Source organism: Chinchilla lanigera, unplaced genomic scaffold (assembly GCF_000276665.1).
Source record: "Chinchilla lanigera isolate Chin_1 unplaced genomic scaffold, ChiLan1.0 scaffold00009, whole genome shotgun sequence".
NCBI lineage: Eukaryota > Metazoa > Chordata > Mammalia > Rodentia > Chinchillidae > Chinchilla > Chinchilla lanigera.
The window spans coordinates 21,046,312-21,069,664 of record NW_004955410.1 but is presented as its reverse complement, the minus strand read 5'-3'; the positions used below and the strand labels follow the sequence as shown (position 1 = coordinate 21,069,664).

The 23,353-nt window shown below is 37.5% G+C and overlaps 1 protein-coding gene across 1 annotated transcript in view; it reads right to left on the bottom strand.

Moving 5' to 3' along the window:
- Positions 1-23,353, bottom strand: part of Hdac9 (histone deacetylase 9) — an 885,718-nt gene extending 862,365 nt beyond the window's left edge. The window contains exon 1 of the mRNA XM_005377344.2: positions 23,217-23,353. The gene's annotated coding sequence lies outside the window, so the exon portion shown is untranslated. The remainder of the gene's footprint in view (positions 1-23,216) is intronic.

Sequence of the window (23,353 nt, the reverse complement as noted above, 5' to 3'; positions counted from 1 at the left end):
CGCGCATTAGCACTCCTCCAGGAGGATGCCCCACCTCCATATATAAGGGGTAACGCCCACACACCCCCAGGCTATTACTAAGTGAAAGGCAGGCCTACAGACTTCCAATTGTCCGTGCTTGACTTTGCCTGGGTGCTTTCTCTGGGACTGCAGATTGGAAGCTCTGGGGATTAATAATTCCTGGAAGCAGCTCTCTACTAAAGAGTAGCTGGTTCTGTGGTGAAGTTCCCTATCTGCTTTGCTCCTCAGGTAGATATTTTTAAGGTATTTTCTATAGTTTCCCCAGGAGAATTCAACTTGTGCTGCTCAAAATGGTAGCTACCTCAGTGCAAACCCTGACTGACTGACTGACTGACTGCCTTCCCTACTTCTATGTATGTTTACTTCACCTTCTAAATAAAATACCTGCATTCAAATTTTGTCACAAGGTCTGTTTCTAGGATCCCAGATGAGACCTTCTAGGATAGTAGAGAAATTCTAATTTTAGAAATCCAAAGTAAAAACGTGAGAAATCATTTGTAAATAATTAAGTATAATCGTATTTTTCACAAAGAAAGCATTAATCACCCACGATATGCCACTGCACAATGAACCAACCCAAATGGGAGTTAATGTTAATATAAGAATTTTAATTTATGAGTTTTCTGACATTAAAAAGAAGATTGTTTTGAAAAGTAGAAAAGACTTTAAAAATCTGTCGGGGAAAGTGCCATTTTAATACTCACCATAGGCCTTAAATCTAACACCTTTCTCAGGTACACAGGTTTGGTAAAGTGCAACAGCTAACAGATTTGTCCTACTCTTTTTTAAATAGCTTTTAAAATAGTGCCTGTGGGGTTCAGTAAAGCCAGGCAATTGTAGAGCATTTCTTGCAGAGTCCTTAGATCTCTGATCTTCAGGAGATGAAGGGCAAGAAGTTTCTCCCATTTACCTACATTCGGTATCCTAAGTGTGTCCATTATTTATGCAAAATGTACCAAGCAGTTTCTATGGAAAAATCACTGGGATGTAGTTTTTTTTTTAATTTTTTAAATAAAAAGCACAAAAGTTATCTGCAGGGAATTCACAATCTAGATAGAGAGACAGAAAAAGGAGTAAGAACAGGTGCCCAGAAGAGGAAAAGGAAGAGGCGGGAGGGGAGGGCAGGGCAGCAGAATAGAGGGGAGAGGGTCTAGAATTTTCTCTGGTAGATATATGCAAATGGCTAAGACTAAGAAATATCAAGGGATGCTTGCAACAATTAGTAGATGACTCTAGCAGGAGCGAGAAAGGAATAGGGACGGGGTTGGGGGACAGAGCAACAGGAAATGAGATCAGAGAGACTAGCAACAGTCAGATTATGAAGGATCTTGGATGTTAAGATTTTGTCTTCTGTTTTTTTTCATTCTTTTTGAGTTATAATTTACATACTTAAACACTGACCTTTTAACTTGTATAATTCAGCAATTATTAGTACTTTAACAGAGACACACAACCATAAATTCTATATAATCCCAGGGCATTTTTATCACCATTTGTATCTACTGGCCATCACATCCAGTTTCCTTTCCCCTCAGGCCCTAAAAACCATTCTAGTTTTTCTCTCTACACATACATAAAGATCACACAAAATGTGGCCTTAAAAGCCTAGCTTCTTTTATTTAGCATAATGTTTTCAAGGCTCATTGTGTATAAAATGGATTAGTTCCTTTCTTTGTATAGTCTAGTAATATTCCATTGCACAGAAATACCATGTTTTTAAAAATCTGTCCATCAGGTAGTTGATATTTGGGCTGTTTCCACATTTTGGCTATTGTAAATGACTATGGACATTTATATATACCTATTTTGTCTGGAAAATTCTACTCCTAGATATATAAGAAGTATATAGCTATTTCAATTCCCTTATGTACACCGGTAGGAGCAGAACTGCCAGGTAATATGGTAACACCACGCTTAACTTTTTGAGGAACTGCTCAAACTGTTTTCAGGTTGTCATGCCATTCTACATTCACATCAGTGCTGAAGAGTTTGACGTCATCTAGAAAGGCAATGAATCTTGAACCTGGATAGAAATACACTAAAATTTTAATTTTACAAAGGTTACTCAAGTAGTAGTAGGCAGGATGACTACAGGATTTGGATAAAGCAAGAAGTATAAAAGCCAATTAGAACCCTCCTACAAGAAAGCCAGGTAAAACAACATGACTGTTTAATTAAGACAGTCATGGGAAGAGGAATACAGAAGAAGGAGCCAGAACTGAAAAGAAAGGAGAAGGGTAAGGAAAAAGCTTTTAGAAAGAATGACTAAAAACTTCAGTTGCCTAAGAAGATGAATATGATACACTTAAATTACCTAAAGTACCAGGCAAGTGATGAAAATAAACAAAACCCCATAAGCTGTAAGCAACATAGAGTGGTGGAGACTGTAACAAAGAAGCAAGAGCAGAACTCCTAGAAAGGAATGCTTATAGCAGTTCCATGTATCTAACACGGAGGAATATAGGTATGTTGTGGACATGTTTTCTCATTGTTCCAGAAAAGGAGATTTTGATATAACATAAAATCTGGATTTTACATTGAATACCCTATTTTCAAATAGTATCAACTCAATACAGTATTTCTTTAAATCATGTATGAAATCATCAGAATAGTTCTCCAACCTGCCAGTTTGTGACCTGCTGTATAAGTGAGCCTGGAATCAAAAAGGAATTAATAAAAGGGATCTCATGACAATGAGAGAGAACAGTACAGAAAGACACCCTTGTCCTGCCAGAGGCTCGGAAATGATCCTCTCCAAAGTAGAATGCACAGACAATGAAATGGGAGTCATTTCCCACTGGGAACTAGAAAGTGGACTTTGGGATTTGACAACTAAGAAATATGGAACACTGGGAAATGAGGGGGTAACAGTGACTGTGAGAACAGTAGAGAGCTGAATAATTAGCTTTCCCTCTCTTTCCAAACCTGCTTCCTTCAAAAGTCAGCATAAGGATTATGTGCCTCAAATCTATATTTAAATTTCTTAGGGAAAAGCAGCTAAGTTTAATTCTATTGTGCTCTTCTGCTAATAGATATTGGGCTGGTCTAGTTCCCTTTTAAATGTTGTTTGAAAATGTTTAGGTCTCTAGGATTCACAACCACTTAGTCCTTCCAAGCTCACAGTAACAGACAATTATTAACATCTTTCATAAATAAAAATTGATGAAAACAGTGTACATAGCTTTGGCTCTCTGTGACAGAGACCTAAAGTAACAGTGATTTGGACAAAATTGTAAACTATTATGGTAACTCTGGTTCAAGAAGCCATCACATTTGTCCTAGACCTTTTAAAAATCCTTGTTGCTCTGCTATCCTTAGAGTGCTGGCCTCCTTAGCAAGGCCTGAGATCATATCCACATTCCAGTAAGAAAGACAGGAAAGAGAGGAAAGCACACTTCTACCCTATAATGACCATCTAGAAGCTGCACAAATCACTTCTTGCTGACAACCTATAGGCAGAACTCTGCCAACCTATAGGCAGAACTCTGCCATGTTATGATTCCTAGTTGCAAGAGAGATGTCATCTTTATTCTGGAGGAATCTGTCCTCAGCTGAAATTCAGGGTCTCTATCTCTCTAGACAATGAGGAAGAGACATTGAGAGACAACTAGCAGTCTCCTCCCCCAGGTGGTATTCAATTTTTATAACATTCTGTTCTTTAAATTCTATATAAATTCATGCATTTTGGTTCAGTTTTGCAAGAGAATATAAATCTGGCCTAACCTTTATACTTAAGTATTGGAAACAGCAATGTAATATCACCACAATTTTGGCTTCATGGTGCTGATAGTTATTTCAGCACTGAAGAAAATGATAATTTTAATTTCTTTTTACTAAATTATTTTCCTAGGAATTCTAAAGCAACTCTAGTCTTATTACCATGCTTAACAACTAGCTTTCAAAAGACTACATTAAAAACTCAAATTACAGAATTAAAAAATCACTGACATATTCCCACAGCATATGGAACTATACCACCTCAAGAATTCTTTTAAATTCTCACAGTCAATTGTACCCTTACTGCCAGAAAACTCTTGAAGCAACAAGATATATTAACTATAGCAAGATGTGCTCCTGAATTTTGACAATTTATTCTCCTATTAATTCACAGTACTATATTTTACCATTCAAATATGAGACAAGTTAAAAATAAAATAATTCACCAGCACAAAGTTCACTACTGCTTGATATATGCACATTCTAGAGGTCTGTGCTTGAACTACAGAAATTCCTAAATAAATGAAAAAGAGAAAAAATATACAAACATTATCCAATTTAAAATATAGTAACTTATGAGCTATTTTACATTCATTCATATTTACTAAATTCAAAAGGATATTATTTCCAAGCTACTTGGCTTTTTAAAAAAACATGGTACTTGTCTGTAGTAGCATATTTTACCTACTTAAAACTAGGATTATTATACTCAACAAATTTAACGTCTTAATCTATGTGTGGCTTGCCTTAATAGCCTTGAATAGCTAGGCAGTGACAAAGTCACCAAGCATTATAGCTGACTATAAACCTTAATTTTTGAAAACGTTTATATAGTACAAAAATTCATTAACAAAAATGTAGAAACATAAAAAGTAGAAAGTGGGCCAACAAAATAATTTACATTAAATGATATATTAAACATTCAAATCATCTCAAAAATTATCTTGACTAACAAGATTTTACAGGCTATCTTTTAAAGGATAAAGAATGGGAGACAATTCAATAAAGGCTGGGAATTGTGCCTGTTTCTACCAGTCACAATGGAAAACTTTATATTCACAGAGTATATACTGGGTAGTGCTAAGAAACTAATCTTCAAAACAAGGATTAAATTGTTTACAAGTCATTAACTGCATCCCAGAGGGGGGAAAAAAAAGAAAATTTATAGGAGTATAAAAATATCTAATACCCTTAAAATCACAATGTCTGGCATTCTTCAAAAACTACTAAGTGATGAGCATCAAGATGGCAGAGCAGTAAACAGGAGGAAAAAGCCTCTCTGAGACTTGCTGTCCAGATGCTGAAATATAGCAACATGAAGAAGACAAGGAGGGAAGTGGGTCCCCGGGATCCAGGAAAGATTTGAAGTGTGAATTGAAGCCCATGGAGAGAGTAAAGAGAGAAACTTCAACAAAGAAGAAGGAAGTAGCTGGAGGTCTCTTGTCCCCAAAATGGGTCTCATTGCATGAGAGGAGTGATTCACCCTGCAGACAAACAATGACTGCTGGTGACCCTAGACACCTCCACAGAGAGACACAGCAATGGAGGGGAGCAGTGGACATGAAGGACTGCACTAGCTGGCAATAAGTGCTGAGGGCTTGGTTATCCCACATGAGAGAGTGACTGGCTGGGAGTCATCTTGGAGAGGGGCTGGATGAGCTCAGAATGCAGAGCAGATGCTGGCTCCATCTAGTGGCTCCCAGCTGGGCTCAGGCCTGTGGAAGGTGCACTGACAACTTGAGACTGAATGAGTCTAGTCTCGGCCAGAAGGTGCAGGCTCACTGAGATCATCCGCTAACCCACCAAAAAACTACTGCTGGCTTGTTGGGATAAATCAGTGCAGATCTGAACTCTCTGCACACATCATCTACCAGTGGCAGCAGAGACAATCCTAGAAGTGGACCCCTCTCTCTCTCTCTCTCTCTCTATTTGCTGTGGTGGTGGTTTGGTTTTGGGGATTTTTTGTTTGTTTGTTTTTCCCTCCATTGTTTGATCTTGATTTTACATGAGTGTGAACATGGTTTCCAGCCTCTTTGTGCTTCTGTTCTATTCTTTTTATCTCTTCCTTCTCTTTTTCCCTCCAGTCTTCTGCACCATGTTCTCAAAGTTAGCCTGATCCCCTTTGTCCTCCATCCTTACCTCTAATCTCTTCCTCTTGTTCTACTTCTCAATGTTCTCCCTAACCCCTTTTAAATTTTACCCCCTGGCAGAAAAAATCTACATGTTAAGGATCTATATACTACACATAATTTTGTGGTCTCTTTCAGATTATGTTACATAACCACAAATTTAGTTCATATGGGTAATGGTAGCAAATTAACAGTTACATCATTTTGTCATTTTTGGAGGCTGTGTTTAATGCTACTGTCATCGTGGATGGTACCACTTTTGGCAAAAGTGACATAATTCTTTTAAACAGCTATTCTCCCTGGTGTTCTAAGAGTGAGATTGACTAAGGATCATCGAAAATACTGTGGCACAATGCCAAAGAACCAGGGATTGGGCCAAGCAGGCAGCAACTTCTCATCATCAACAAATTAAGTGGTAGGATCTTGCAACAAAATCCAAAAGCCATCTACATAAGGAAGATACATCAGAGAAGTAGTTATTTCCTAAGGGTTCTAAATACTAGCAATTCAGTAACCCACCAAATGCAATTTACAAGCATCACACCAGGAATTAAACTAAATAGACAATGAAAAGACACTTAAACAAAATACAATCTGAGACATCCAGCTCACCAAAGGGAAACCCTGGGGGCAATGAGGTAAGAATCCAAAAGCCCCCTACCTGACCTTTCTAAAGTGGTAACAACAAAGCAATGAATGAAGCTCTAGAAAAAATCAAATCAGAAATGATTTCTCAGATATCTGCAAAGATGGTGTCTATAATGAAAACTATACTTAGTGACTCTAGAGCAGATACAGATAAAAAAATAAAGGCATTTAAGAAAATTATGGAAGCCATTAATGCTCAGCACAGGAAAGAAATGGAATCCATAAGGCATATTCAAGCAGATATACTACAGAACAAAAATTCCATTGAAAGTATCCACAGCAGGATAAGCCAATGCAAGGACAGGATCTCAGATAGAGATGACAGGTTTGTGGTTAGCAATCATGAAACGAAAGATTTATTAAAAATAGCAAGGGACCATGAGAAACCAATCCAGCAGCTACTAGATGAGGCAAAGAAGAATAACTTAAGAATGATTAGCATCAGTGAAAAAGGAGGAGATAGTACAAATGATATTTTAAAAAAATGTGCACAGATGTCATGGCAGAAAACTTCCCTGGTAGGAAAAAAGAATTTAACATACAGTTAAGTGAGGCGTATGGAAGTCCAGTTACCTATGATCAAGAAAAAATCTACAGCCAGGCATATCATAGTCAAGATTTCAGATATTTGACACAAGAATAGAATCTTAAAAGCTGTTAGGGAAAAGAAACAAATCAACTATAAAGGAAAGCCCATCAGAATATCAGCTGACTTCTCAGCACAAACCCTCATGTCAAGAAGACCTTGGAGTGAAGTATTTCAAACTCTAAAGGTAAACAACCTTCAACCCAGATTGATGTACCCTGCAAAACTATCTTTCAAAACTGATGGAGAAATAAGATACTTCCATGACAAAGAACATCTAAGAAAATTTATGACCACCAAACCAGCACTCCAAAATCTTTTGAAGGACAGGCTAGAAAGAGGTAACAAGGACTACAACTCCATGTACCCCAACAGAATGAATTCACCAGGCAAGGCAAACAATTAAATGGGGGGGGGAACCAATAACAGAGAAATAACATGATGAAGGTAACTCAATACCTATTTGTTATAACCAGCTACATTAATGGTCTCAATTCTCCAACCAAAAGACACGGACTGGTAGAAAAGATCAAAAAGCAAGATCCAACAATATGCTGCATACAAGAAACACAATTAATTCAGAAAGAAATTCATAGCCTGAAAGTCAAAAGATAGAAAATAATGCTCCATGTGACAGGAACTCAAAGAAAAGCAGGGATAGCTATTCTACTTGCAGACAAAGGGAATTTCAAGTCCAGACTGATTAAGAGAGTCAAAGAAGATTACTACATCCTTGTAAAGGGAAAAATCCAAAAGGAAGATATAACAATCACAAACATATATGCAACAAATACCAGTGCATCCAACTACATAAAACAAACATTAACATATCTGAAAAATCAAATAAGCACTAATACAATTGTATTGAGGGATCACAATATCCCATTGTCACAAAAGGACAGATGAACTAGACAAAAAATCAAAAATGATGCATTAGAACTGAAATAAACTTTTGAATAAATGGATTTAGTAGATGTCTACAGAGTGTTCTACCACACCACAACAAAATACACATTCCTCTTGGCTGCATACGGGACATTTTCCAAAATAGACCACATATTACCTCATAGAACATGCTTAAGTAAATGCAAAGGAATTGAAATTATTCCATGCATGTTTATCAGACCGTAGTGCACTGAAAATGTAAATCAGTGGCCAAAGAAACCACAGGAACTTCCTAAACACATGGAAATTAAATAGCACCCATCTGAAAATCCAATAGGTCACAGATGAAATTAAAGAAAAAATTAGGCAGTTTCTAAACTTAAATGATAATGACAATACAACATACCAGTACTTGTGGGCCACAATAAAAGCAGTCTTAAAATGGAAATTTATAACAGTGAATACTTATATCAGGAAAACAGAGAAAGTTCAAGTAAACAATGTAATGGTGAACCTCAAACTTTTAGAAAAAGAAGAGCAGGCTAAAGCAAAAGCTCATACAAAAGAGGAAATGTAAAGATCAGAGCAGAAATTAATGCACTGGAGACTAAGAAAACAATATAAAGAATCAATGAATTGAGTTGGTTCTTTGAAAGATTAAATAAAATTGACAAACCCTTATCCAATCTTATTCAAAAAAGGAAAGAAAAGACTCAAATACATGCAATTAGGAACAAAGGGAGTGAAATCACAACAGACCCTGATAAAATGTAGAAGATAGTCTATACTTGCTTTGAGAATTTGTATTCTAAAATGATAGAAAATGCAGAAAAAATGGGCAGATTCCTAGATACATATGAATTACCAAGAAGAGATAAAAATCCTAAATACACCAATATCAATCAATCAAACTGAAGATGTAATTAAAAACTTAGCAAGAAAGAAAAGCCCAGGTCCTGACAGATTCACTGCTGAATTCTACAAAAAAATTTAAAGATCTAACACCACTGCTTCTCAAACTCTTTAAAAAATTGAGAGAGAAGCAATACTCCAAAATTCATTCCTGGAAGCAAGCATTACCCTGATATGAAAATCAGAGAAGGATCCAAGAAAGAGACTTATAGGCCAATATCCCTAACGAACATAGATGCAAAAATCCTCAACAAGATACTACTAAGCAGAATGCAGAAAATCATCAAGAAGATTATATGCCACGACCAAGTGGGATTCATCCCAAGGATGCAGGGTTGGCTCAACATATACAAATCAATAAATGTAATATACCATATTAACAGAACCAAGGACAAAAATCGTATGATCATCTCAATAGATGCAGAAAAAGCTTCGACAAAGTCCAGCACCCATTCATGATAAAAACCCTACAGAAAATTGGAATAGATGGTCTTTATCTCAATCTGATAAAAGTCATCTATGACAAACCAACAGCCAAAAGTATACTAAATGGACAAAAGCTAAAAGCTTTCTCTCTAAAATCAGTAACAAGACAAAGATGATCAGTATCTCCACTCTTATTCAACACACTTCAGCCAGAGAAATTATACAAGAGAAAGAAATAAAAGAAATAATGATAGGAAAGGAAAAAGTTAAATTATCATTATTTGCAGATGACATGATACTCTACATAGAAGACCTCAAAATTCCACCAAAAGACTTCTAGATTTAATAATCAAATTCAGTAGCTGAGTAAAATGAACACTCAAAAATCAATAGCTTTCATCTCCGAGAGAGAGATTAGGGAAACAACACCTTGCACAATAGCATCCAAAACAATGTAATACCTAGGAATTAATCTAATGAAGGATATAAAAGATCTCTACTTTGAAAACTACAGTACTCTGAAGAAGAAGATTGAAGCAAATATCAGAAAATTGAAAGATATCCCTTCTTTCTGGGGAGGAAGAACCAGTGTGGTGAAAATGGCCATAGTCTCAAAACTGTTAAAGAGATTTAATGCAATTCCAACAAAAATGTCAGTAGCATATCTCACAGAATAAAAGAAACCAATTCTAAAATTCATTTGGAACCAGAAGAGACCTAGATTAGCAAAGGCAATTCTAAGCAACAAAGGCAAGGGACAGGGCATCACAAACCTTGACTTGAAATTATACTATAATGCTGCTGTGATAAAAACAGCATGGTACTGGCAAAAAAGAGACCTGAAGATCAATGGAACAGATTAGAAGATGCAGAAACAACTCCAGAAACACTCTAGACATACTCAGCTACCCACCTTTGACAAAGGTGCCAAATACATTCACTCAAAGAAAGATAGCCTCTTCAATAAATAGTGCTGTAAAAACTGGCTCTGCACGACTGAAGATTAAAATTGGACCCATATCTTTCACCATGCACTAAACTAAATTCAAAATGGATTAAAGATCTAAATATTAAAACAGAAACATTAAATCTGCTGGAAAATAGAATAGGTAAAACTCTTAGAGACATTGATATAGGAAAGACTTTATGAACAAAACCCTGGCCACACAGGAAGTGTCACAAAGAATCAACAACTCGAGTCTAATCTTCTTAAAAAGCATTTGCACAGAAAGAGAAACCAGCAACAGAGTGAAGAAACAACCCACAATGTGGGAAAATATGTTTGCCAGCTGTTCCTCAGACAAAGGATTACTATCAAGAACACATAAAGAACTCAAAAGAATCAGACCTCCCAAACTTAAAGACCCAATCCAAAAATGGGCATCCGAGAGTACTACATACTTCTCAGATGAAGAAATACAAACAGCAAATAAATATATGAAAAAATGTTCAACATCACTGGTCATTAGAGAGATGCAAACTAAAACGACACTGAGATTCCATGTCACCCTGTAAAGAATGGCTATCAGCCAGAAATCAAGCAATAACAAATACTGGCTGGGCTGGTGGAGAAAGGAATCCTTCTCCACTGTTGGTGGGAGTGTAGAACCACTATGGAAATCAGCATGGAGATTCCTCAGAAATTGGGATTGGAGGTCCCATTTGGCCCAGCTATTCCCCTTCTGGGTATCTTCCCAGAAGAACTGAAAACATTGTACCACAGTGATATATGAGCATCCATGTTTATAGCAGCATAATTTGTAATAGCTAGATGTTGAAACAACCCAAATGTCCATCAACCAAAGCATGGATAAAAAAGATGTGGTCTTTTTATACAATGCAGTATTACTCAGCCACAAAGAAGGATAAACTGGAGTCTTTTATAGGTAAATGTACAACTTGAGGCCATGTTCCAAAGTGAAACAAACCAGACTCACAGGTGTAAACATCATATTGTCTCCCTAGTGTAAGAAGCTAAAAGAGTAAAGAAGATCCAAAATGTACAACAGATATTGTGAAATGTGAAGAAAACATACAAAAGGAAAGAGAAACTGGTATGGGAGAAAGAAAAAAAGAAGGGAAAAGCAAATATATATATATGTACATATTATATATGTATGATAGTTAAGATCATTATATTACTAGTTTGTCTTAGTTCATTGAAAAGAAAGATTTATGCTAATATTGCTTGGACAATTAAAGGCATATATCTTGTATTCTGAGTAACTAATTTAAAGATAACAAAATGCAATGCATTAATCATTGTTATTCTCCTATTATCTTGTTTTGAAATTTTGTTTTACTCTTTTTCTCTTTAAAATAAAATTTTAAAAAAAAGAAAAAAATTACTAGGCATCTGGTCCCTGGTCTGTTCCTCTTTAGCATTTTCTCTCTCTTTTCTTCTAAGCTGCCAGGAGATGAGCAGTTTTTCTTTATCACACTCTTCCACTACAATGTTTCTGTGTTGCCACAGTCCTAAAAGGAATAGAACCAGTTGACCATGGACTAAAACTGTGAACCAAAACAAATCTTTCCTCTCTTAAGATATTTGCAGGTATTTTTTTTTTCCACAGAGATGTAAAGCTAACAATTTTATTTTGGATCCTTTCTTTTGCTATGTCTTCAAGTTCATTATCAGTAACCCCATGTACTGGACTATATTTTTCTCAACATAGCAACTTTCATCTCTATAAGTTTGATTTGAGTTATTTAAAATCCAAATAGTGCCATCAAATATATTTCACTATTGAAGTTAGTATCTCAAGATACAATCGCTCCCACCAAGCCTGTCATCAACCAATAAAGATGTTTCCAGACATACAAAACTAGAAGGATTCATCACCAGCAGGTTTGTGCTATAAGAAATGTTAAAGGAGGCCCTTGAGAAAGACGAAAATCTGGATCTACGGAAAGTAAGGAAAAACAAAAAAAAAATGGCAACTACATGATTTTCTTACTATGGAAATATCTGTAAAAGATTATTTACTGCTTTAACAAAAGTAATAATAGAGTACAGATTTTAAAACATACTTAAAAAACAGGAAAGTATGGAATAAATTTCAATAAATTTTAGGTCTTCTCTTCTAATGAAATTAAAATGACAGCCATCATTCTGAAATCCCATTCCATTTGACCTATACTTTCCATTTCACTTGGTTGGTTTTAGTTATACTTTTAGAGATATAATGTAAGTTGAATTTACATTTGTTTTACAGAGAAAAAGTAGTAAGTAATTTTTAAAGAGTGATGTTGTTAATAAACAAGTTAGCTCACAAGTTTAGGCCAAAACCATGGTGGAACTCTATGAATAAAAGCACACAAATACTGCTTCATGGTAATGCTAAGCTCAAATATTCATTATTAATGTAGGTAACTGTAAAAACAAATTGGGTCAGATAGATAAGTAGGAGATTTTAAAATAAACTTATAGCACAAGTCACAAAAGAAAGTTCTCTCTTTACTTTCCCAACCTGCCAAAAATGAACATAAAACTCACTTCACTTCTTAGGGACTTTTTAAGAGAATGTTTATCAGTAAATTTAAGGAGAGAAGATACGGCAGAATTAGCTTGTCACCATTAAACAGCCAGTGAAAGCAACAGTAAGATCAGAGCACAACTACCAATTTGCAAAATTCTATATGATGCTCCTCAGTTTTTCTCAGATTATGTGATTCCTGTTCAGAAGCACACCTACAAGTTCCCTCCATGTGTAACTACGGGCTAAAAGGAAAATAGAAAATAGAAATATGCTGGAGGAGCATCTTTTGGGTACTAAGGGAAAACTGTGAAAACCTAACACAGACAAAACTGCCTTGGAAAGTGGTAGAACTCGTCCACAGAATGTAGTTTAGGCTTCTTCAGTCTTTGTGTGTTACCCTGAATAGCAATATTGATGCACAATTGAGTTTGGTACCACTAAGCTAGACTGAAACAATGAGCAAACCGCAACTTTCCATGCAAGAGTCTGTGCAGTCAAACTGTGCCATGTAAGACAACTATTAAACCTCTAAGTATAAACAAAATAGGAGTGGAAATTTCTCAAGTGTTCCTGCTTGTTAGAGATTGTTTCAACTTATTTGCCTATAACCCTTACCTATTACTAAACTCAGTATTCTTGCAAGACATACTGACACAATATATGTAAATATCCCCAACACCCAAGCTAAAAATATGTATGATGGATTTTAATCTAAGTTTTGCTCTAGCAGACCCACAAGCTGCATAAAAGAGCTTGGCCACTTGCAGGAAGCAATTCCTCCCTTTGTAAAGGGTCAGTCCTGTTGCAGTGATTTCATGCATTTTGCCAACAGCTGTAAAACTTATTATGGTGGGATTACATCTTATGTAAGGATTGAGTTCTTCTGTAATTAAATGCTTTTGGTGCTCTTCTTTCTTCTCTGTACCAGAAAAAGTAAAAGGGCAAGACAAACAAATCAATAGGAGAGAAAAAAATATTCAGACATTTTCAAGAGTATAACAAATTTTAAATCTGTTCAGAATAGCAGCAAACATTGGGATATAATAACCAATATGTGCCACCATACTAGTGATGATGATAATATTAATGAAAATATTATATATTATCTAAGTTTAAATGAGTTATTAGCAAAGAAAGGAAGTAATGTAGAAACTATCAAAATACAAGGAAACCTGGGTTATTTTTTTTAAGGACAAAAGAATATGTAAAATTTATTTGCTGAAGTGGTAAGGCTCAGGACTTGAGATTAATAAGGAAATGATGAAAAAACAGACCAGATAGTGAGTGAAGAGATGATGTACAAATTGCTGGTCCTTTCAGAAAAGAATGAAAGCAACCTGATGAAATATATGTTTTTAATGTAATATAACTTATTTCATCCATCCAATAATGACAAAATCCAATAACAACACCATACCACTGCCAAAAAAATGTAATAGTATTGGATATGTGGGCAAATGAGTCTGAGAAAGGAGACATCATCATCTGGATGTGTGCTGCCCACGAGCCACATGAGACATTTAGTAATTAAAATTAAGTGAAAGTAAACTCAGGGCCTTAGCCCCACGAGCTAAATTTCAAGTTCTCAAAGGTCACGTGTGGCTAGCGGTTATGGCAATGGGAAGCACAGATATGGAACCCTTCCATCATCACACAAAGTTCTACTGCACAGCACTGATCTCTACAACTGTTAGAAGTGCCCAGCGTATGACACATAGGCTCTAGAAGAACACACACACAAATCCAGTAGGTTGTCTCACATGAGAGTTACTGTATTAGGCATTCAGAGACCAAAGATTAAAATAAGATAGACCCTGTCCCCACGGAGCTCACAGGGCAATAGGAAATAATATAAATAAACTGCCCAATCAGCAAACAGTTGTTAGGTACAAACTGTAAGAAATGCTGTGGAAAAAAAAAAATAGTGGGCATATTCTTTCTGAACTCAATGAGCTTCCAATCTAGTTATTAACATACAATACACAGTAAGATGTAAAATGCCTTCACCGGAAAATTAATATTTGCAACTGTGCTCTTCAAAATGAGATACATAAGTTTGATGTGAAATTCTGTCCACTGTGGGTTGTTATTAAAATGGTAGTCTAGAAAGATAAATATAAACTTATTCTTATCTGTTTGTTCATTTGTTTGTCTGAGACAGGGTCTCTGTGAGCCACTAATTCCCCGGCCTGGGTTTGAGCTTGTGATTCTCTTGCCTCAGCCTCCCAGAGTGCTGGGATTACAACCATGTATTACCACACCAGGCTTAAATGTATCCTAATTAATTTCTGAATCAGCACATGAAAACCAGTACTACTACTGAATTTTTATTCCTTTGTTTGCTGCAGATGTTGTCAATCATACGTGCACTAGGTAAAGGTCAAAAAAGATACAGTTTGCTAAATAAATTTGACTAAAGGTGAGGATGAATTAGTCATTATAGAATGCAGCCTAGTACATGCATCCAAAATATAGGCATCCTGCACTATAGTGGTTAAAATCATCTCTGTGTAGTTTCTACACAATCTGTTCTTCGTTCAAGCAATTTCTGAATATGGCTTACACATCTGATTTAGAATTCAATAACTCCATAGTGCTAATCACATTTTTAAGAGAACAAAATAGTTATAGAGTTCTCAGTTGACATCTCATTAAAAATCACATTTGAGGATTGTTTAGTGGTAGAATTTTGGTCATATATGAAGTCCAATTATCCCAAACCAGCAAACAAAGCCTTGAAGTTAATTTCACTTGTTTGTTTTAAGTCTACTTTTAAAAGTATATTTTTAGCATTTACACTGATATGAAACATAAATGCAGATTAAATAAGAACAGAATCTGAGGCTACGTCTTTATACTCTCAAACCCACGCAGGCAGTGTAATAGCAACAAACACCATCATTTATCACATAATTTAGTATTGTTTCTTTTTATTTGCACCACTTTTATTCTTCACATTTAATACTTTTTCATAGACTTTGGTTTTGATAATTTATAATAACTAGAGGCAAAAGCATTTACATTTGACAATTCCACATGTGTAAGTAAAATATTTATGAAAAGTAACAAGTTCGCATTATACAGACAACCCTCAGCCACAGTCAGCTCATTCTTCCTGTGGCCTTTCATGTCAGTAAGGTACTCATAGCAAATCGAACCTCTGCCCTCCTTTCCATTAAGGCATGGGTCTCTGGTAGGCTACAGAGTTGTTGCAAAGAGACCACAAACACATATGTAAATCATACTTACATTAAATGTACTACTGTATTTCAAAAGTATAAAGATGCTGTTCTTGGTAACAAAATGCAAATTCCTTTAAAGATTCAACTCTTTTGCCTATAACCAGCAGCTTTTTTTTTTAAATGATGGATTTTCTTAATATTAGAAATCGATATGTAAGCCTGTGAGAACCATGGGTATATTCTACACTATCAGAGAAATTTGGACAAGAACAAGATCATGGTACACTGCAAGTCATCAACAAAAGTACATATCACAAAAGAGATGCAACATCAGCCGAGTCGCAAAGTAAAGCAGAGAAAATATACTTTATAATGGGCACACACTCCCACTAAAAGTCTAGAGGCTTCAAAGTCTGATTTAGACTCATGTAGGTACAAGTCAGAGAGCAGCAACAATTAAAAATGTAAAAGTAAAAAGATAATGTGAAGTCACACTGTGAAAGAACACTACAGAGTTTGAAATTTAGGAGTCTGAAATCTGGCCTAACCTACCTTAGGAAATCTAAAATTTGTAAGAAGAAATAAGTTTATTTCATGATTTTCTAAGCTTCAGTATCTGGAATAGGTTATGGTAGACCCCAGTTAGGATGGGGGTGACTCACAATTTCTCTTTTTGCAATCTGTACTATTTCAGAGTCCAGATGGGATAATCACAATTGCCCATCTACATGACCACCTGGAGTGGTTCATAAATATCCACTTGACCTAAAACAATCCAGGCAGACTACTTCCTTGGGGCATTCAATTTAAAATGTTTACACTTTGACTAAAGCACTAAGGAAAACTTAAAGGCTACCTCATGCTGTGTTAAGATGCAGAATACTACTCGGTAAAATTAACAGAAATGGATGAGACTTCTTGAGTTCAACAGTGAGCTTATCTTTTACAGCAGAGCAGGAAGGGAACTGGGCCAGTGATTCTAATCAATGGAATCAGATCCATTTAAAGAAGAGACTTTAAGTACATAAAATAGAAGGAAAAAGTAGAATATCTATGAATAGAATTCAGAGGTACCACAGAGTAGAAAGGGGGACTGAGTAATAGAAGAACAAAGGAAGAATGTCTCAATAGACTTTTCAAGTAGATCAAAACAGGGCATCTAAAAAAGCTATAGAAAGAACCCCATGGCCAAAGAGGCAATGAGAATTCATAATGTTTCCTGATTTAACCTCATAGTAGAAATCTACATACAGGAGAGAAAGGAGACATGCAGCTTTTGATTTTACCAAAATGATAAGTTGAAATAAAAATGCAGTCTCCACTCCCCCTTCTTACTTTTAGATCTAAGAGAGACCTACAATCTGTATGTCCTGCTGGGAAAATAAAAGAAGGCATGATACAGCACACACTCTCATTCCTCTCTTTACCCATCGTCTTCCAGTATGCAGTTCTCTCAAATGAAGGACGACCCTGAGTGTGGCTGTAACAGACATTCACTTCCGCATGTGAATGAACTGCACTGTCCGCTAGAAATTCACTTACTGTTTATGAGTATGGGATGTGCAGTACGAGGCTGTGGCCTTTGGAATCAGACCTGGACTCAAATCCCTATGTCACCCCTAGCTGAATGACCCTTGGCAAGATTTTCAGTAGTCTTTCAAAGTCTTCATTTACCTGAGTGGTGGCAGAGGGGAGAGCGGGGAAATTTGAACCAAGCTGCCAGAGTTGAGATACAGATTAGATGAAATGGTTCCTACACAGTATGCAGAGTCTCCTGTGTCCAAAGGGCCCTCATGCTTCTACAGAGCATCCCATATTCTCTGCGCCACAGACAAAGCACCATGGATCTGCAGTGGTCCTTGGATCTGTTCTCTTCTGATAAAATGAAGGAGGCCATGTGATAAGGCTTAAAATCACAATGCTGGTTTTTCACAAGGATTGGTGGGACCCAACCTTAAAAGTCTTTCACAAGTGGAATATAGGAACTGACTAAGTCAATTCCTAAACTAACATGTGCTAGTAATTTATCTTTTAAAAGGCTTCTGCTTCTCTCTCAACACCATCATTCCTCAATGGGGTTTACTAACAGCACCCTCCAAGCCAAAAAAGAGCTTTCCTCCCAAGGACTTGCACAACTCCATCCATTTTTCATATCTATCTCCACATAGCTGTCATGTCTATCCTGATCAAAAAGGTAAACATTTCATTCAATAATCACTTGTCCACATTTTGTCTCATTCTTTCCCTTAGCAGTGGACACGTCATTTTTCTGGCCATGAAATTCGAGGACCAGCATCAGCCTTTTTTTTAAGTCCCTAGTTTCCCCAGGTGGTGCTCAAATTTGCACTCCTCCTGCCTCAGGCTCTAGCGTGCTGGAATTACATGAGCATACCGGATCCTAGTATACATACATGGAGAATCCCCTTTTGTACTACAGACAACACTTTCCCCTTAGATGCTTGTGTTTGCAGTAGCAGCAACAGTATCTCACAGGATCTGTCTGCACAGCGATTTTTAAGGCTTGTTTCTAACTGAGTGACTTCTATATCATGTCTCTCACCATACAAGATTTAGAAGGTAGTCAATGGGATCCTCCAATGGTCATGCTTTTGTACAGTCTCCTCTCAAATTCAGGCAGAACATATGTCTTGCTTCTAACCAAAAGAGTATAGCAGAAGGGATGGATGTTACTCCATTAATTATATTATATCATATATTTATTATCTATTAATTGTATCAGACTCTGTCTTATCTAATTTGAGAAAAAAAAAGACTGGAAAGCACATTGCCATGTTGTATGAGTGCCCATGAGAAGGTTACCTGGCAAAGGCAGCTTCTAAAGGCTGAGAGAGCCACAAGGAGATAAACTCCACTATCAGTATAAGGAATCTGAGAAGTGTCTCTTTCCACAGTTGATGAGACTGCAGCCCTGACAAACACCTGATGAGACTCCCAAACACAGGACCCAGCTGAGCCACATACGGACTGCTAAGGAAGCAAATGAAGGGGCACACATGTTGTACGGAGTTACTAAATTGTTGTAATGTATTACACAGCAATAGAAAATGAAAAGTATATCCTCTAATAAACTAACACTATATTTCGTAACTTGCTACCAATCACCTTGAATAATACACAGTCTATCTAAATTTCACCTTTCATTCAGGTTCCACTGACCACTCTTTCACTGGAACTGGATTAATCTACATCCCTCTTCTTCCTATCACAGGAAAGTGCCATTTCCAGCAACCTCAAACTTCCCAGCACATACTATACTCGCTCTGATGCAGCAAAGAAGAGAGTGGGAGTTTTCCTGTCTTTGAGGCGCTAAAACAAACTCATTATAGCAAATTGTGCACCACACTTGAACAGTCAATTTTGTTTCTGTATTTCACATACAAAATGATTTATATGAGTTCCTATGAAGCATACACCTAGGGAAGGTGATAGTAAAAATATATTAACTTAATAAAGAGCACCTGGTACTGCTTATTCAAAAGCTAAAAGTTGTCTTCAACAAATATGTGTGATCTTACATAAAATTACATATTTGCATTTTCTGTGAAATTGCAATGCTTTCTTCTGCATTCTGGATAATACATTCCTCTTATCAATCTAACAAGACAATAACAGAATCCTATCCCCTTGGTTGAAAACTCCTGTTGAGGTTGAAAGAGAGAAGATTTCATGGGTCCATTTTCACTTTGTGAAGTCTATTAACAGAGATTTGAAGTCTACATGGACAGAAATGACTAGATTATTCTATTCAACTTTCATTCACTTTGATAGTTAGCCTAGAATCAGAGCTAATAACAGAGGATGTCCTAATATATACAACATGATCCTTCATCAATACCGCCTGGCTCTGGGGTGGACTGTCCATTACTATCTTCTGTTAAACCTTCCCAAAAATCGGGTTCCGAGCTCTCTCCCTGGTGAGGTTGACCATCCTCAAGCTTGACAAATGAGCTGATCAATTCCAAGGCTGCTCTGATCAGTAAAGGAGCAGTATGTGGTTTATTAGGTGATCCCAGTGGATGGAGGGCAATGTGTGGGCTCTAAACTGATGCAAGGGTAGATACCACACAGAAAGTGTATTGGTCTGTTTTAGCTCTAAGTATTATAGTCCTTCCCCATCAGCAAGAGCCCATATCCTTAGGACTTTACTGACTGATTTAAAATCTAATCCTCACATTTACAAACATGAGCATTTCAAAAAATCAAGAAATAGGTAAATTTACAAAATGTTCATAAGAACTTTGGAGCAGCTTGCTGTCATGACTAGGAAACAAGAAATATATATGTTATCCTCCATTTTCCACTGAGTTGTTAGTTTGTAGTCTTGGGTCTACAGTGTACTGCTGACTTCTTCCTAAAAGGAGAACACTATGTCATCCCATCTCTCCCTCAAATGTTGGGAGGAATTATCAAGAAAAGTAAGTTATAATAACAAGCTGGGAAACAGTTGTGTATATCTGTGGATGTGTGTAATAAAAATTAAGTAAGATGCCTTAATTGAAAGAAAAGGGATTCAAGCAATAAAAGCCTTCACCAACTCAAACATTAATATAAATTTTAAAGCAAAAAAAATCAATTAAAGTAAAAATAAAAAGCCACATTTGGATGCAATAACAAAAAAATTGTCCACAACTATATTTCACTAATGAGAAGGTACAGATGCTACATACAGAAGGATTTTATGATGTCCATATGTTTCTCAAATGACTCTCCTTGTTAGCTATTTCTCCAAATCTGTATTTAAGAATAACCTACACCTTCCCTACTGAGAGGGTGTAAATGATAACACACTGTAATATTTCAACAAATGCAAAAAGTTATTGTAAGAAAAATAAAAGCTATAAAATCCACAACACCAGTAGATGTAAATATTAATAAAAACCTGAATTACAGATATTATTTAAACTAAAAAAATCTACATGGTCATTGGCCTAAAGATTTATAAACCTTTAAAACACCAAACAGAAATTAATCTGTAGCCCACCCCCCAAAAATATATATATATAATTAGCTATAGTAACAGTATTTTCATAAAGCATCTATTTAAGCTATAATAATGGACATAGTTTGGTCGCAATCATCACAAAAATCTATAACCATGTAGCAAGTTACCTTTAATTTTAGAGGAGCTATCATTACTTTTCTAGAACATGGTAGCTCGTTATGCCATCTAGCCAGCGCCTTTCCAATAGAGGCCAGGATGACAGGCTGAATCACAGACAAAAAAAGAAGAGCAAGACTGAGGGGAAAAAAAAATCTATCTCCTATCTACAAACTGGTACTTAATTTAAAACTCTGAACTCCCTTCTGCCAGTCTTCCATGAATCTAACCATGTCCCCTCTGTGGTGAAGATTAGTGATTCAGGAGCAAAGCTGGGAAAGGGAGGCTCCCTCTAGCTGGCAACCTATCAAAGGTCAGACTCAGGATTCCCAGTGCACAAGCACCTGTTTGGTAGCTGAAACATATATGAAAACATTAGCTTTTTCTCACACTGAAAAACGACATATTCCCCCCAAATGCTATGCCCATCTTGAAATTTGCCCCATGCAAATAAAATACATAAGAATAAATTACACACAAGTTTTACAACTGACTAAATTATTTGGTCTTTTGGAAATATAATATTCTTATTAAGCTTTTTAATATGAATGGTTTCCAGAAGACACACCAGTGATTTGCTGTTTTGGTAATTAAGTTGGTCCAAACTGGAAAAGTGGTTTAAAAGGATAAGGAAGACCAATTATCTGTGGTAAAAGGCAAATATATTAAAGAACAAATTTTCAGTCACAATAATTTCCATAAGAAACATCCAAAGCACCAAACACTAGTTCAAAAGATATCTTTTCCAAACATGATTTTTAAATTGTCCTCATTTATTAACTGTAACATATTCTGGGCTGTTACTAATTACAGTATTAAAAAGATTTCTGGGGCATCAGAAAATAACATCCAGACTTTGCAAAGATTTTTAAGTTGTCTTTTTCTTTAATATAGGCTCTCGATATATCTATGTGCTCTTCTTTCCTAGATTTCAATAATGCCTGCAAGATCTGAGAACATGATTGTGCTCCAAATACTTGTAATTTCTCAATCCTACTCATTATAAGACATCTCAACGCACCAAGAGTATTTATCTAGTTGTATAGGCGTTGTTTTACCATCTGAGGAGGAAAAAATATTAACTCTTTACTCGATTTTCTGGAAGAAGTGAAACTTTTTAATCCCTTCTTACCTCACCTTCATATTTTACACGCACACACACACACTTCACATGCAATGGGTATACTGTATGTATACGCATATATCCCATTTCTCACGGATTTCAAACTGCTACAGGAAACCTAGAAGTTCTTTTTAGGAAATTACACGCACCTTCCCGACAGGGAAAACAAGTGGGGCAGATCTTCCTGAAATCAGAGTACAGGAGACTCACTGGAGAATCTTCCAAGTCCACATCCCGAGACCGCACCCTCCGCTCCCAGCCGCGGGCACCTCTCCTGACACTGTGTCCCTGGGACGCGGAGGGCAGCGCGGTCCAGACACACAGGCCTGTGACACCAGCACCTCTCGCCTTGGACGAGCGAGCGGCTACCTCAGAACCAAAGCAACGCTGCCGCCAGCGGGGCGACCAGGGAACGCCCCCTGTCCTCCGCGCCTCCGGTCCCGCTGCGACACCCACGGTGGCGTTTAATTAACCAGTGTACCTTCACACAGGCATCGCTCTCCTTACAGCAGCCAAGGGACTTCTCCATCTCCCATCCTGCAGCCTCCCGAACTTTTCTGAAAACCCAGTATTCCGCTGCACAGACTTGGAAGTGCGGTCCCCGTGAAACGCCAGGGTACCCCACTAAGTATCGCTCCCCTCAAGCAACACGTTGGCGGTGCAAACTTTTCCTCCACACCTCGGGTGCACGCGAACGGGGTGCGAGTCTGGGGGCGAGGGGGCCACGCCACGCAGCCCTCGCCTCGGCTCGCCTTGGCCAAGCGTCAGCGCCTTCACCCCAAGATCACCCAACTCGGCCAGCCTCCCTCGGAGCCACCAATCCCGGGGCGGGGACACGCGAGCCAAGTGGGATCCGAGTCGGTCGGACGGAGATGCTGCGACCCTGGGGAAGCCGGGCGGGGAACACAGCAGCGCCGCGGGGGACCCGGGCCCGCGTTCCCAGGGCTTTTCCCGGAGCGGGAGCCGGCCCGCGCCGCGCCGCCACTCACCTCCGCGCGCTCCCGCCGAGGCTGTCGCGCCCCCCGCGCCCCGCGCGGCGACCCCTAACTTCTCCCCCTTCTCCCAACAGCCATCTTCCGAGGGAGCAGAGCAGAATGGCGAGGCAGGAAGCAGGCGCGGGGACGGA